At 40.3% G+C, this 13,066-nt stretch overlaps 1 protein-coding gene and 1 long non-coding RNA gene across 3 annotated transcripts in view; one reads left to right on the top strand and one right to left on the bottom strand.

Annotated features, from left to right (window-relative positions):
• Nucleotides 1-7,786, bottom strand: part of zhx2a (zinc fingers and homeoboxes 2a) — a 28,204-nt gene extending 20,418 nt beyond the window's left edge. The window contains exon 1 of one of the 2 annotated variants that reach the window (XM_077598229.1): nt 7,355-7,786. The gene's annotated coding sequence lies outside the window, so the exon portion shown is untranslated. The remainder of the gene's footprint in view (nt 1-7,354) is intronic. The other variant, XM_077598230.1, reaches the window with a different exon arrangement.
• Nucleotides 6,739-8,816, top strand: LOC144072867 (uncharacterized). The gene is made up of 2 exons (XR_013299961.1): nt 6,739-7,729; nt 7,845-8,816. It is a non-coding gene; the product is annotated as an uncharacterized LOC144072867 (long non-coding RNA).
• The last annotated feature ends 4,250 nt before the right edge of the window (nt 8,817-13,066 follow it).

The following is a 13,066-nucleotide window of genomic DNA, read 5'->3' as shown; positions in this document are numbered from 1 at the left end:
ATTCATCTTTAAGTTAATTTATTTAATTCATTATTTTTTGTTAAAAAATAAAGGTATTTGATAACGTTGGAATGTTTTATCAGTGCTTTTCTTGTGGAAATCCTGATGCGGCCCAGTCTCACCCAGACTCGGCCTCTAGCGGCCCCCAGGTAAATTGAGTTCGAGACCCCTGCATTAGAGGTAGAATAAAAAAACAATTGGTCAAGCAACGATCCAATCAAAATGGCCGAAAAGGAAAACTGATAGACAACTTTCAGTTGTGTTTTGTTGCATTTGTTTTCATGCTGAAAGTATGTTAATTCTCTTTGTAATATCATAATAAATCTACCAAAATTCTTTCAGTAAATTGAATTGAGGCAGAGTTTAATAAATCAGCAAATATTGTATCTTTGTCCAAAGTTTGCATATGTATCATCATAAAATTGATGATTTACACCATCCTTAGACTGATAAAAACAAGAAAAACTTGGGCCTTGTCCACACATAGCAGGGAATTTCACAAAAAGAAAAACTTTGTCTGCACTTTTGCTACTACGTGCACATACACAAATTTTTGGCAATACAAATTGGAGTGAAGATTTGCAAATTCTGCATTTGATGCATCGACATATCTACATTAATAGTTTTTTATGCCACCGAAAAATCATTTTGTACAGAAGTAGTTAGTAACACAAAACCGACCGGCAGGGAGAAGTCCATGCTCCTAGCGCCCTGCTAAATTAATTGCAATAAAAACAATCAATGCAGAATCCAAGTGTCACTGTGCCAAACTAACAAGCAATATAAGTAATTAACTCACTTACCCTATATTAAATTTTGGCAATTTAACTGATGTTACTTAAGTTGACACTCACTCTTTGTGTTAGTGTGCAACCACTAGCACAATGAATACTTATGAACTTCAAAAACATCACGATACAAGATCCAAACTAGTTAAACAAGAAATTACAGAACACAGAATGCCATATACTATACTACATCATATAATTAGTGCAGCAGGAGAGCACTTTTTTAACAATAAATTTACCTGAAAAAAACATCATTCATAGAACTTAATTATATTCATTAGTCATTGCAAATAAATATTTTCCTTAAAGCAGTCAATATTGCTGCAGCTATTGGTATTTTTGTATTTTTTTTATCCTATTGATTATGCAATGGAATGTTAGAAACCGTATTAAAATAGCATCTTAATTATCGAATACGGATATAATAATAATAATACTAGAGAATGTAATTTTTTAGAAACTGTGATGCTAGCTTTGCTATGATCGTTGGTATATCAGGTAAGTTTCTGTTGATGTTGAAGCATTTTGGGGTCATTTCATGTTAATATCATTCCTCCCCTGTTGATTTTGGGGTGCTTCTGGATTACATCGCTTTTTAATATTCTAACATGGAAAATATTATATTTTTTATTAGATAACATTTCAAGTGAGCACTGAAATTTCTGAGAACATGAATAAACATCACTCTGTATTTCAACGTGAGTGAGAATGGTGCTCAAAGCTGGACTGTCAACAACAAAGTTGACAGGGCAGACTACTCGAAATATTTTAGTTTCCGTTTATTATGTGTTTCATAATCTTAAACGTAGACTTTGATGTGTGCCGTTTGTTTGGGATAATGGTGCCTTACTGTATTTGATTGACTATGCATTCCGTTAAAGACATGCACAGGTTGTTGCATTACTTTTTTTGTTGCTTTACTGATTGATAACAGTGCATCATTCACATTACGGCTAAAAATCGAGATTATTATCATAATTGATTACTGACTAGTTTTCCCCAAAACTGATTATGAAACAATTAGTGATAGGCTTCCACGAAATACTTAAATTAAAAAATAAATACTACCTGCTGAAAGGCTGAAATCAGAGGATAAGGACAGTTTCAATTTAAACAATGTCTAATTTATTTGAATTATCATATTTATAATTTATTTAATGTTGATAGTGGTCTCCACCGTGAATCCTTTCAGTTGTTTAACTTACTTTAAGGTTGTCTATAAAGAAGTGCCCAATTGGTCTGCCTGACTATGCACAATACAATTTCAGATTACACTCCACCTTGCATTCTTGACCACATCAAAAAGAGCTCTTGAGTATTTGTGATTTAGCAATTTAAGTAAACTAGCCCCCCTTTTTTTACAAGTAGCCTTCAAATTAGGTCAGTGTGACAATGTTAACGCCCTGGTCAGCTAAAATGACATCATGTGTATCTGGATACATACAACAATGTGGATATAGCAATTTCATGCAAGAATCTGACCACTATCGCGCATTCAAATTTCCGCACCTGTCCTTCTGAGCCTTCCTCACATGTGAATTGTCTCCTCCTCACGCTACCAGGGGACGTGGGGGTTGGGTGTCTGCCTGTGGCTGGCTTGATGCAGTGCAGTGCAGTGAGGCTCTCTCTGAACACTCTCACTGTCTCTCCCTGCCTTCTCCTCAACCTAAACTTGAAACGTGTAGGTTCGACAAAAAAAAAAAAACACAGTTGAGAAAAACACTGCAGTGAGCCTTCAAAAATGGCACCTGGAGTTCAGAATTTGTACGTGTAAATCAAGTCCACGTTTCGTAACAGCTCCAAATGAAGTTTTATTATTTGCAGTAGCTTGTTTTTAACAGTTTAGCTTTCCAGACAATTGCAATCTGTTTTGTTCCAAGAATTGTATTCCTTACAAACAACTGGCATGATTCTACTACTCTGTGTTGTTTGTTTTTGATCGTCTGAAGATCTCTGAGGGATGCATGGTACATAGCATGTAGCAAAGTTTTTTCTTCTTCTTCAAAATAGAAAACATGGTTTGTGTGCTATTATTCGAAAATATCAATTTTATAGCCAAGTCCACAAACTGTCCATTTCTTCCAAACATATCTACTCTCCTATACAGCAAACCCTTTTAAAATAATAAAACAGGACCTTACTTGACCACATTTCTGTGGGCACATTAGTTACCAAACAACACAGCAGCAAAGCTGAAACAAAAGCATCGCGTCATTGATGGTGACGTCATTGCAGTGCTAAGTTGAGCACACTCCTCCCACAAATGTGCTCGGACTTTTTATAGGCTTGCATAAAGACAATGAAGTGTGAAAATTGATTAGAATGATTTATATAGAGCAAGGCGTAGGTGTGTAGAAAAAAAATGCTGCAAGTCAGCCAAAATTACTAAAATAGATGTAACGGGCAATGTGACATCAAATAAAGCAGTGTTTACCAACCTTTTTTGAGCTGCGGCAAACATTTTACATTGAAAAAAATCTCAGGGCACACCACCACCTGAAAAACTTCCAATTTAAAACTCTCTCATGAAAGTTTTATCAACAGGAATCAAATAAACCCCAAACAGTATTCAAAAATCAAACCTTATGACTTAATGTCACCAAAAGTTAATGTCAGCAGAGCCCGAAATCTCCCAAACGCCCAAAGTTGAGCCTACTTTCACACCTGACCATTCCTCAAGGCACACCAGTGTAAAACACTGGAATAAATAACCAGTCACACACAATGAATAATGGCAAGACCAGCAAGTATTGAAAAAAAGAGACTGTGTTGGTTTCCAGGCATGATAAATGAAAATGTAGAAAGAACTTTTACATCAAAGACATATAATTTCAAGCTCATTTAACTGCATGCCTGTATTACACGAGGGGTTAGGTGCAGAACATTTTTATAATAGGTGCAGCACATAAATATTGGGAGACTTGGTAATTCGATTTCCAAGAAGTGAAATAAAAAAACAGAATACACAGAAAAATATACATATTTGTATAGGGTCAAAAATAATTGTCAAGATGCTGCAGAAGGACAAATAAGAGAAACAAACTAAATGCACTGACCATACTACAACTGAAAGCATTGTACGAATCTACAATAGCAGATTCATTATTTTAGGTCTATCACTGTCAATGGCAGCGAATAAGTTATAATGCCAAGCCAAAATTGGCGCATTTCCAACAGCATTTAACATTTAGAACGACATAATTATATACATATATCTTGCAGGAAAATAAGAGTCGCCAAAATCACAATCACTATCACTGGTCTCTCGCTGGAGGCTATCCCAGCTAACTATAGGCAGCAGGCTGGGAACACTGAATTGTTTGCCATGCAATGGCAGGTGATATCATATTCATCAAGTAAAATTCTACAAAATTTCAAACCTTGATTTCAACATGTTAAGTTAGTCTTGCCATTCGTAGCATCTTCTCTTACAGCTGTTTGTCAAATGTTTGCTGTATTGCTAGACAAAGAGCAGCTAAATGCAGAGACACTGTTCAAGTGCTTAGCTACATCAAGTGTTGAAACTGAGATGTGGAACAGACAGAGTGGAATCTGGGATGAAAGTTCTTGTGCGAACCATATTCAATTAGATGATCATAAAACGCTGCGGGCCACCTTTGATCTAAATTGTTAGAGGTAAAGCATTTCTGTGTTTTGAGTCTGTTTCTGGATATAAAATTGAGCGCAGCCCATCATCTATAGTGTTTTTCTCTCCCACATAATATGACCGACTAACTGTCTTGTTCACTTTTCCAACCTTTGACTAAACTAGAGAAAGAAACGCCTCCAGGAAGCAGCAGAGCGGATCACCTCACAGTTGGAGGTTTGGCCATGACATTCTTAGAGGTTGTAGCATATACACAAAAAAAGGAAGACAAGAAACGCCAATAACTTTTCTATACTGCTTTGCAATGTTCCAGGTTATACACTGTAAAATCCCACATGACTAGGGAAGAGATGTGGGAAACACAGTTCATTTTAATTGCACACTGGATGGCATTTGATCTCTCCCATCTACAAGAAACCAGCTGCATGCTCCGTTATGCAATCATAAAATAGAATAAAATCATTTCATGTTGCATTTAAATGCTCTCAATGTAGGAATGAAGAGACAACATCTGTACGCTTTTGTAATCCTTTAAGCAATTCTGTCATTGCGCCATCCCCCCTCCACAAAATCCATCTGTCAACATCATCATTTTGTATGATTTAATTGTTGTATTTAGAGTAAATGTCATACATTAAAAGATGTGCTTTTTGTCTATATTTGTGTAGACTACATTCAAAGACTTGATGAAGAAAATGGTGGCTTTGATCAGCAACAGATCTTTGATTTATTATCGGAAACAATACAATGGAGCCCACTGTCACTATAGATTACAAATGCTCTCAGATTAGACACATCACACGCAGGGAACATGCGTATAAACATGAGTCAAATAGCTTTTCACGTGTAAAGAGCAGGAGTGTGAGGCGACAAGTTTTTACCCAGAGGAATTACATGTACAAAGTATGACAGGAGGGTTAACTGTGCTGTGATCAAAACCACTTAGATCTCAGGTTGATTGGGTGCTGCTGCTGCTAAGCACAATATATTCACAAACACAGAATCTCAGGTTATCCCATTGTGATGAGTGTTGGCACACCAACACAATGCTTTTTCAAAAGGGAAGTATGTCATTTGAGATAACAATCCAGACGAATACTGTTTATAACACTCACACTGAGCAAAGCAGCATGCGCAAAACTCCCCCTGAGGCATTGCGTACGTTGGTTAAAGTCTAATGGACATAGGATGCTGCAATCATAATAGTTATGTGATTTCCGAAAAGTGAAAACTGTAACAAACGTTACAAATACCCAGAGAATTACACATTTAGTTGTGTTCCAAATTATTCAACTGCCTCAGCAGTATAGTGCCATTTATTTATGTTTTATCTCATTAATAAATCAGATCAAATTAAGACTTGTACAATCAATAATTGCATTTGTCTACATTACACTCAAGTCCTTATTTGATCTGTTCCCGAACGAGGTATTTATATATATATATGGGTATTTCACTGATGTTTATGAACTGTAGGATATCTGAATATTTAGTGATAGAAGATACAGTGCTAATTCTTGAGGAGAGAATGATACAGCATAGCTGCCATTCTATTTTTAAAATTTTAATTATAGCTTAAACCTGGTGTCCACAATGGGGACGTCACAATTTGAGGCCTGTACCCCAAATGTCAATAATGTGGCCTACACGACCCGAAATGTGATGTCCACGTATTAAAGGCCAGGTGAGGTTAAGTTTGTTTGTTTTTTCAAATTACCGAAAACAGTCCTTTCCCGGTGGGTTGGGTCCTTAGCTCAAATAGTAGAGCGCCCGGTAACCATGTGAAAGGTCGCGGGATCGATTCCAGCATCATCCGGTTGAGTGGTTAGCGTGTCAGCCTCATTGGCGTGGGTTCAAGTCCAGGTCGGTCCACCTGTGTGGAGTTTGCATGTTCTCCCCCAGCCTGCGTGGGTTTTCTCCAGGTACTCTGGTTTCTTCCCACATTCCAAAAACATGCATGGTAGGCTGATTGGACACTCTAATCTGTGATTGGCTGGCCACCAATTCAGGGTGTCCCCTGCCTTTGACCCGAAGTCAGCTGGGATAGGCTCCAGCACCCCCCGCAACCCTAGTGAGGATAGAGCGGTTCAGAAAATGAGATGAGAGGAGTCCCTTTACCCAAAACGGGTTGAAATGCCAAATGGTCTCTTCCCATGATGACAGAATGAATAAAAATTCAATTTAAAGAAAAGTATTATTGTCTGCTCTTGCCCTGTTGGTGATTTTTGACACAGGTGGGATGCAAAGATCCCACCACCAACATTTTAAAGACCCGCAGCGTGCTATCGCGTGTGGGCTAGCTGCTTGTCCCAAAGTTGACATTGGGAAAAGAACGAAAAGCGCCTGGCGTCTTGCAGCGGCCCACTGCGGTGAAAGTGAGCCCATGTTCCCGAAAGGGAGGCGGCGTCGGCGGCGCGGCTGTCCGCGTTTTGCCGCCTCCATCACGATTCAAAGTGGGTAAACAACATAAGACTCCTCAAGTCGCACTAGGACCCCCGTGCGGATGCTTCGGCATGCGAGGTGGGGGGCAGAGCCGAACGCACTTTGCCCACCGAAGCCGTTGGGGGGAAAGCACTCCCTCGCCCCAAATGTCCCCCTCCTCCTCGCCAGCGACGTAACAACATGTCGGCGGAGGACGGCCATGTTTTGTTGGTTATGTCGACCCACGGAGGAGGAGGAGAAAAAGTAGAACCGACGTTTCTCGTTCTCCGACTCTCTCCCTGCCTTTCTTCCTTCTCTCGACTCGGACCCAAAGTCGAACGTAAGGGAGCGGCAAAAATGTCTCCAAACTTGCGGATAGCGTTTAACGCGCAGGTGGAGATTAGCCAGCGGGCAAGCAAAGTTCACGCGGCGAGACAAGTTAAATATTTAGACACGGACGAGAAACAAATACGTACGTTAAATCCACTTCGGACTTTCCGGACTTTGGAACCGGGTGAAAACTACAATTATTTCTCACCTGTCCACAGCTGAGTCGCGATGCTCGGGAGGCGTCCGTTCCAATCCCAACACGTCAAAATGCGTGAAAAGCTTTTTTATTTTATTTTTTAAATAAAAGACCGTAGCTCCAGCAGCTAGGCAGACAGCAGGCGACAGACGAGAAGGGGAAAAATCAGCGATCACAAGGAGGATCTACGCCAAAAGCCACATGATCGCCGACGTCAGAGTACGTATTTGCATGCCGCACCGGGCCACCGGTATCCATCCATGGCGGCTGCGTGCTAGCGGAGCCGTGGAAAGTTCACGGGAGGCCGGTAGAAAGTGGACCAAGTCTCCTGCCCATGTGACGGAGGATGTAGCGACGCATCCGTGAAGCATGACGACCGGTGTTAAGGTGAATGAAGTCCGTGTAGTTCCTGGTGATGTCAGCCTTCGTCTGTTCCGACCTCATTGAATATGTAAGCATCACATGCAAGCTCCGCCCCCTCCATATCCTTTCTCCCCCTTAGCTTCCTCTGGAGTGTGCGTGACCCACACGAGCTCTCACAAAAACGGATCTTTGGTGACTGGAACCCGATCACACAACAGTGACCTCCTCTGGATTTACAGAATTTCGGAACGGATGCTCACCTTGGACCACCCATACCCCCCTTTGCTTTTTTTAAAAACTCAGTTGCAAGTTTGCTCTACTGCATAAGTGGCGAACACGCGGCTCACGAGCCACATGCGGCTCCCGGCCAAAATGAATGTGGCTCTTTGCTTCTTATTATATTTTACATATACTGTGGCTCTTTGCGTCATTTCATGTTTCTCTTATTCTGATTCTCTCTTAAAACACACTCAAATTAATCAAGACCCATTAAAAACAAAAAAAATGAATTACTATATATATATATATATTATTATTGGGGCGGTCCGGCGAATGAGTGGTTAGTGCGTCGGCCTGACAGCTCTGGGGTCCTGGGTTCAAATCCAGGTCGGTCAACCTGTGTGAAGTTTGCATGTTCTCCCCGGGCCTGCGTGGGTTTTCTCTGGGCAGTCCGGTTTCCTCCCACATTCCAAAAACACGCATGGTAGTCTGATTGGACACTCTAAATTGCCTCTAGGTGTGAGTGTGAATGGTTGTCTGTCTCCTTGTGCCCTGCGATGGCTGGCCACCGATTCAGGGTGCCCCCAGTGAGGATAAAGCGGTTCAGAAAATGAGATGAGAGATGAGATGTTTTATAAGGGGAAGAAAGGGTTATTTTGAATAATATAGTTTTAATAGTGTATTTTTGTATGTGTCTGTCTGTTTTTGCAGGTCACTCCATGTTGTGACTCTCACAGTTTAGAATTTTTGCTCTTTGTGTCTAACTTGTTCGCCACATCTGCTCTACTGCACTGGAGGCTTGTTTTCTTGTTTTACTGTAGTAAATGAAAGTCACTGCATTAAAATGATCTAATTCCTTTGAGAAAATAAAGTCGTTTGGTGGCCTGTTGTATCCCGGTTCATCTTTTATCAACCCTTTAAATTGTGGATTTTTAACAACTCATTCACTGGCTTTGATAGACGTCCAATAATTTTTGGCTGTGTAATCTGGATGATCACTCCTAGCCCTCCCAGTTAAAATTTACGAAAGACATCTTTACTTTTTTGGCTGGGAGGCTAGATATAATCGATTGGACATTTATTGGCATCAATGAGTTATGCAAATTGTATTAAATTTTCCATTGTGTACGCAATAATTTTTGTATTGTACTTTATATGTAGTAATATATTAGTGTATTTTGGTGTATATTTCTAAAAACTGAAAGGATGCAATAAAAATGAGTAGTAATTAATTAGGTTTTTTTTTTATTAACCCAGTAAAAAATGTGAATCTGAACAAGTCAAAAAGATTAGTGGTGGTATGTTTATAAAAACGATCACATTGAATGTAATTTCTCATATACAATGAGTGGAAATTAATATTTATTGAGAAACAAATCATAAAATTAAATTTAATATTTGTTTTTCTTCTATATTCGATCAAGCAGGTTTTTTTAGAACTTTAATCAGGATTTGAGTGAGAAAGGAGAGAGAGGTTGCAACAGACATTAATAGACACTAGATGGGGGTAAATGGTCGTGTTATGATTCATTTGATTCACTTGGACAAGAGGTGATGATGATATTTTGGTGAAAATTAAATGCTGTTGTTACTTTCAGTGAATTGAATTAAATAAAATCCAAAATTTATGTTCAAATAGAGTTTATTTGGATAGGCGGTAGAGAAAATGGATGAAATGAATGAATATTTTTTTCCAACAATTTTTATCCTGGCCAGGGTCACAGGGTGCTGGGGTCAATCCCAGCTGACTTCGGGCGAGAGGCGGACTACACCCTAAACTGGTCACCTGACAGCTGTAGGCACATAAAGAGACAGACAACGATTTTAAGGCTCAATCACTGCCACTGAGCGGGAATTGATTCCACACTGCTGGTACCAAAGTTAGGCCAGTGAACTACTATACCATCAGGTGGGACCTTTCAGTCTTCACTAGGCAAAACAGCACATCATGACCAGATTTATACAACTTGAGCAATTACTAATAACATGTCTAATGTTGTTTTAGTGTAAACTGTTGTGGATATAAAGAGTTCAGACCTTGAAGGATTTTTGTCATAACAAAAGCTTCAGGCATAATAGAATATTGAGACTTGGAATAGTTAAGATGAGTTGGAATGTGATTGATTAATACTGGATGGATTATTTTAGTGACATTATCTCAGTTGTTTGATTTATTTAGGCTCTTTAAAATATTTTTCCCAATTAATTACATGGGTTAAAATAACATTATTGTTGCAAAATGTCATGAAATAATTTGTCTTGTTCCCATTTCTTTGTGTGACATACTAGAGTGTTTGATCTATTAGTGTGACATACTAGAGTGTTTGATTGATTAATGATTGAATGTTGAGAATGCACAACGAGTTTGGATTGAATGTGTGTATCGGTGTTCGATTGTTGATCCTTTGATCCACATGGCAAGTGTGGGGCATGTTAAAGAAGATCGGTATTCGATTATTGATGTCTTAGCAAATAGCTTGAGGCACGGGAGGTGTGCTGAATCATTACAGTAAAAGTTGGATTGAAGTAACAACAACATATCACTGTTCTGATTATTTCCCCCTGTGTCTCAAGGTATGCTGTTTGTTGTAAAGGCTGTTTGAGTTTGGGGTTTGTAATATACACTGTTTAGCGTGTGAGAAAAGAGATAATGGTTATTAATGTTTATTTACTTTTGAATTACGGGCGTGAATGTGAGAGTCTCGGGTCACGCACATGGAATAGCATTTAGCACGCTACCTTCGGCCACCATTATCGTTGACAGTGTCTATAACGGTCATAGAAAGGATGTTATATTGTTGATATTGCATTGTTTGCCTTGTTGAATAATAGTAGGACTACTAGAAGTTGTAATAGGAAAAGATATAACAAGTTATGACCGTGTGTTGAACGAGTGTGTGTGTGCATTGTGTTTTGGGTTCTAAAGTGTTGAATATATATATATTTATATATATAGGTGTAATTGTACATTATGTTTTGGGTTCTAACGTGTTGATAATGTATATATATGGGTGTAATTGTATGTTATGGGTTTTTGTGTTAATAATTACAGTAAAAGTTGGATTGAAGTAACAACAACATATCACTGTTCTGATTATTTCCCCCTGTGTCTCAAGATCGAATGCAGGGTGTAACATTTTGGAGGCACCGCTGGGATTGCTGTTCAGATGTCCAGTGTCCAAGATCTGCTCACTGAATTCTGAGCCAGCTAAATCCCCCCAAACACTACAAACCAGGCAGATGGCAGTGAGAGGAGGTGTTGCTGTTTAAGAAGAACTGGAAGTTGGCGGTTGAGTACTTGTCATCTGAGGCCTACGAGATCATCAGAGGGACAGTAAAGACGTGCCAGTTCAGAGTTCACTCCTGTACAGTCAACAGAGCTCCTAGATCGTCAACAAAATGGAACAGTTACTCGAAGAGGTGGTAGGAACATTGAACAACCTGACGGAAAATAACCTACTGGAAATATGTGATTTTCTTAACATATTAAGAAGTGTTAAACGGAAATTGCGTCTATCATTAGTGGCTCACATTGTAAAGTACCTAGAAAGAGAAGAACTAGAGGAACTGCAGGATGAAGGCATGTCTGAATTGTTGAAACTGAAAGAGAAAATATCAGATATGAAGCATGAAGTCAAAAGAGATGAAAACGAAAAGCAAGGATCAAGATTGGAAGAGACTCCAATAACTTGGCCCCAGCTACCAGATGCTGCGGACCCTCAAGGGGGTGTGTCTCCCCAGCCCCAGCCAGGCTCATACTGGCGCAAGGACTTCAAAATTGCCGGCCAAATAGGTGAACCAGGCCAGAGGGACAAGCTGACATTCTCCAGCCTTGTTCATCAAATTGAAAATGGACTGAATAGGGGTTACTTAGATGTGGAAATTATTGATGCAGTTATCAGAGCTATCTCCCCCAGTTTGCAGCTACGTAATTATTTGGAAGAGAAATCTAACCTCACTCTTCCCACACTCAAACGCATCCTACGCGCTCATTTTCAGGAAAGGAGTGCTACCGACCTCTATGTGCAGTTAGCTTCAGAAGTGCAGCATATCAAAGAGACTCCTCAAAGTTTCTTAATGCGAGTCTTAGTTCTTAGGCAGAAGGTACTGTTTGCATCTCGAGAATCAGAATCAGGAATCCAGTACAACCCAAGTTTAGTCCAGCGTATGTGCTTGCACACGATACTCACTGGTCTCCAGAGTGACAGTGTTAGAGTAGATATGCAGCCTCTCTTGCTGAACTGTAAGACTTCAGATGAGCTTTTGCTAGAGCGGTTAAATGTAGCCTGTGCTAATGAAACAGAAAGGAGAAATAAAAAGAAGTTTAGTACCCCACAGGCAGCGACACATATTAGCAAGGTGCACTTAGAAGAACTACGACCTACCAATTGCCCTGGAGAAGAAAAACCAAAAGTGTCCCGTGAGGTACGAGCGGAGTTGACTGAACTTAAGGCAAGTGTTGCTTCTCTTAAAGATCTCAGTGCAGAGATAGCTCAGATCAGAAAGACACTACAGCAGGCTATGTTTCAGCCTCAGTCCTACCTCCCACCTTCAGTTAGAAGACCAGTTAGGGAGCCCCAGCCACCTTTTGCAAAACAAAATTACTACAGCAAGCCCCCAGCACCCCCCTGGAACACTAGCCGCCCTGCTTATGTCCCAAGAAGGTGTTTTGCTTGTCAGCAGGGAGGGCGAGATGTGAAGTGCACACATTGTTATCGGTGTGGGAGTGGAGAACATTTCCAAGCTGGATGTAAAATCCGAGGAGGCAGACCACTAAAAGAAGAGACTATAGCAGAGCTAACTCAGGAAAGGGAAGGTGTGGTTCGTGTGCTTTGTGGCACACCCAGTCCACTGGCCATCGTCAATCCTCCCAGCATGCAACAGCAGCAGGCGGGAACTCAGCAACACCTGATGGTGGAAGCTGCCGATTCAAAGGCAAAGATCAGACGACTTAGACAAGAGCTAGAAGAGAGGAATGAACAACTGCTGGACAACAGACACCAGCAGGAAAACATGGAGGAAGAAATAAAGAGGCTCCAGCAGGAGAATTTGAAGCTGCTCGTAGACGCCCGTGCAGCCCGCGCCTATCGCGATGAACTGGATGCGCTGAGAGAATGCGCAATCAAAGCTGACAAGCTGGAG

The sequence above is a fragment of the Stigmatopora argus genome, chromosome 4, assembly GCF_051989625.1.
Source record: "Stigmatopora argus isolate UIUO_Sarg chromosome 4, RoL_Sarg_1.0, whole genome shotgun sequence".
Taxonomy (NCBI): Eukaryota; Metazoa; Chordata; class Actinopteri; order Syngnathiformes; family Syngnathidae; genus Stigmatopora; species Stigmatopora argus.
The sequence above is the reverse complement of the archived record's forward strand: the minus strand, read 5'-3'. Positions and strand labels throughout refer to the sequence as shown.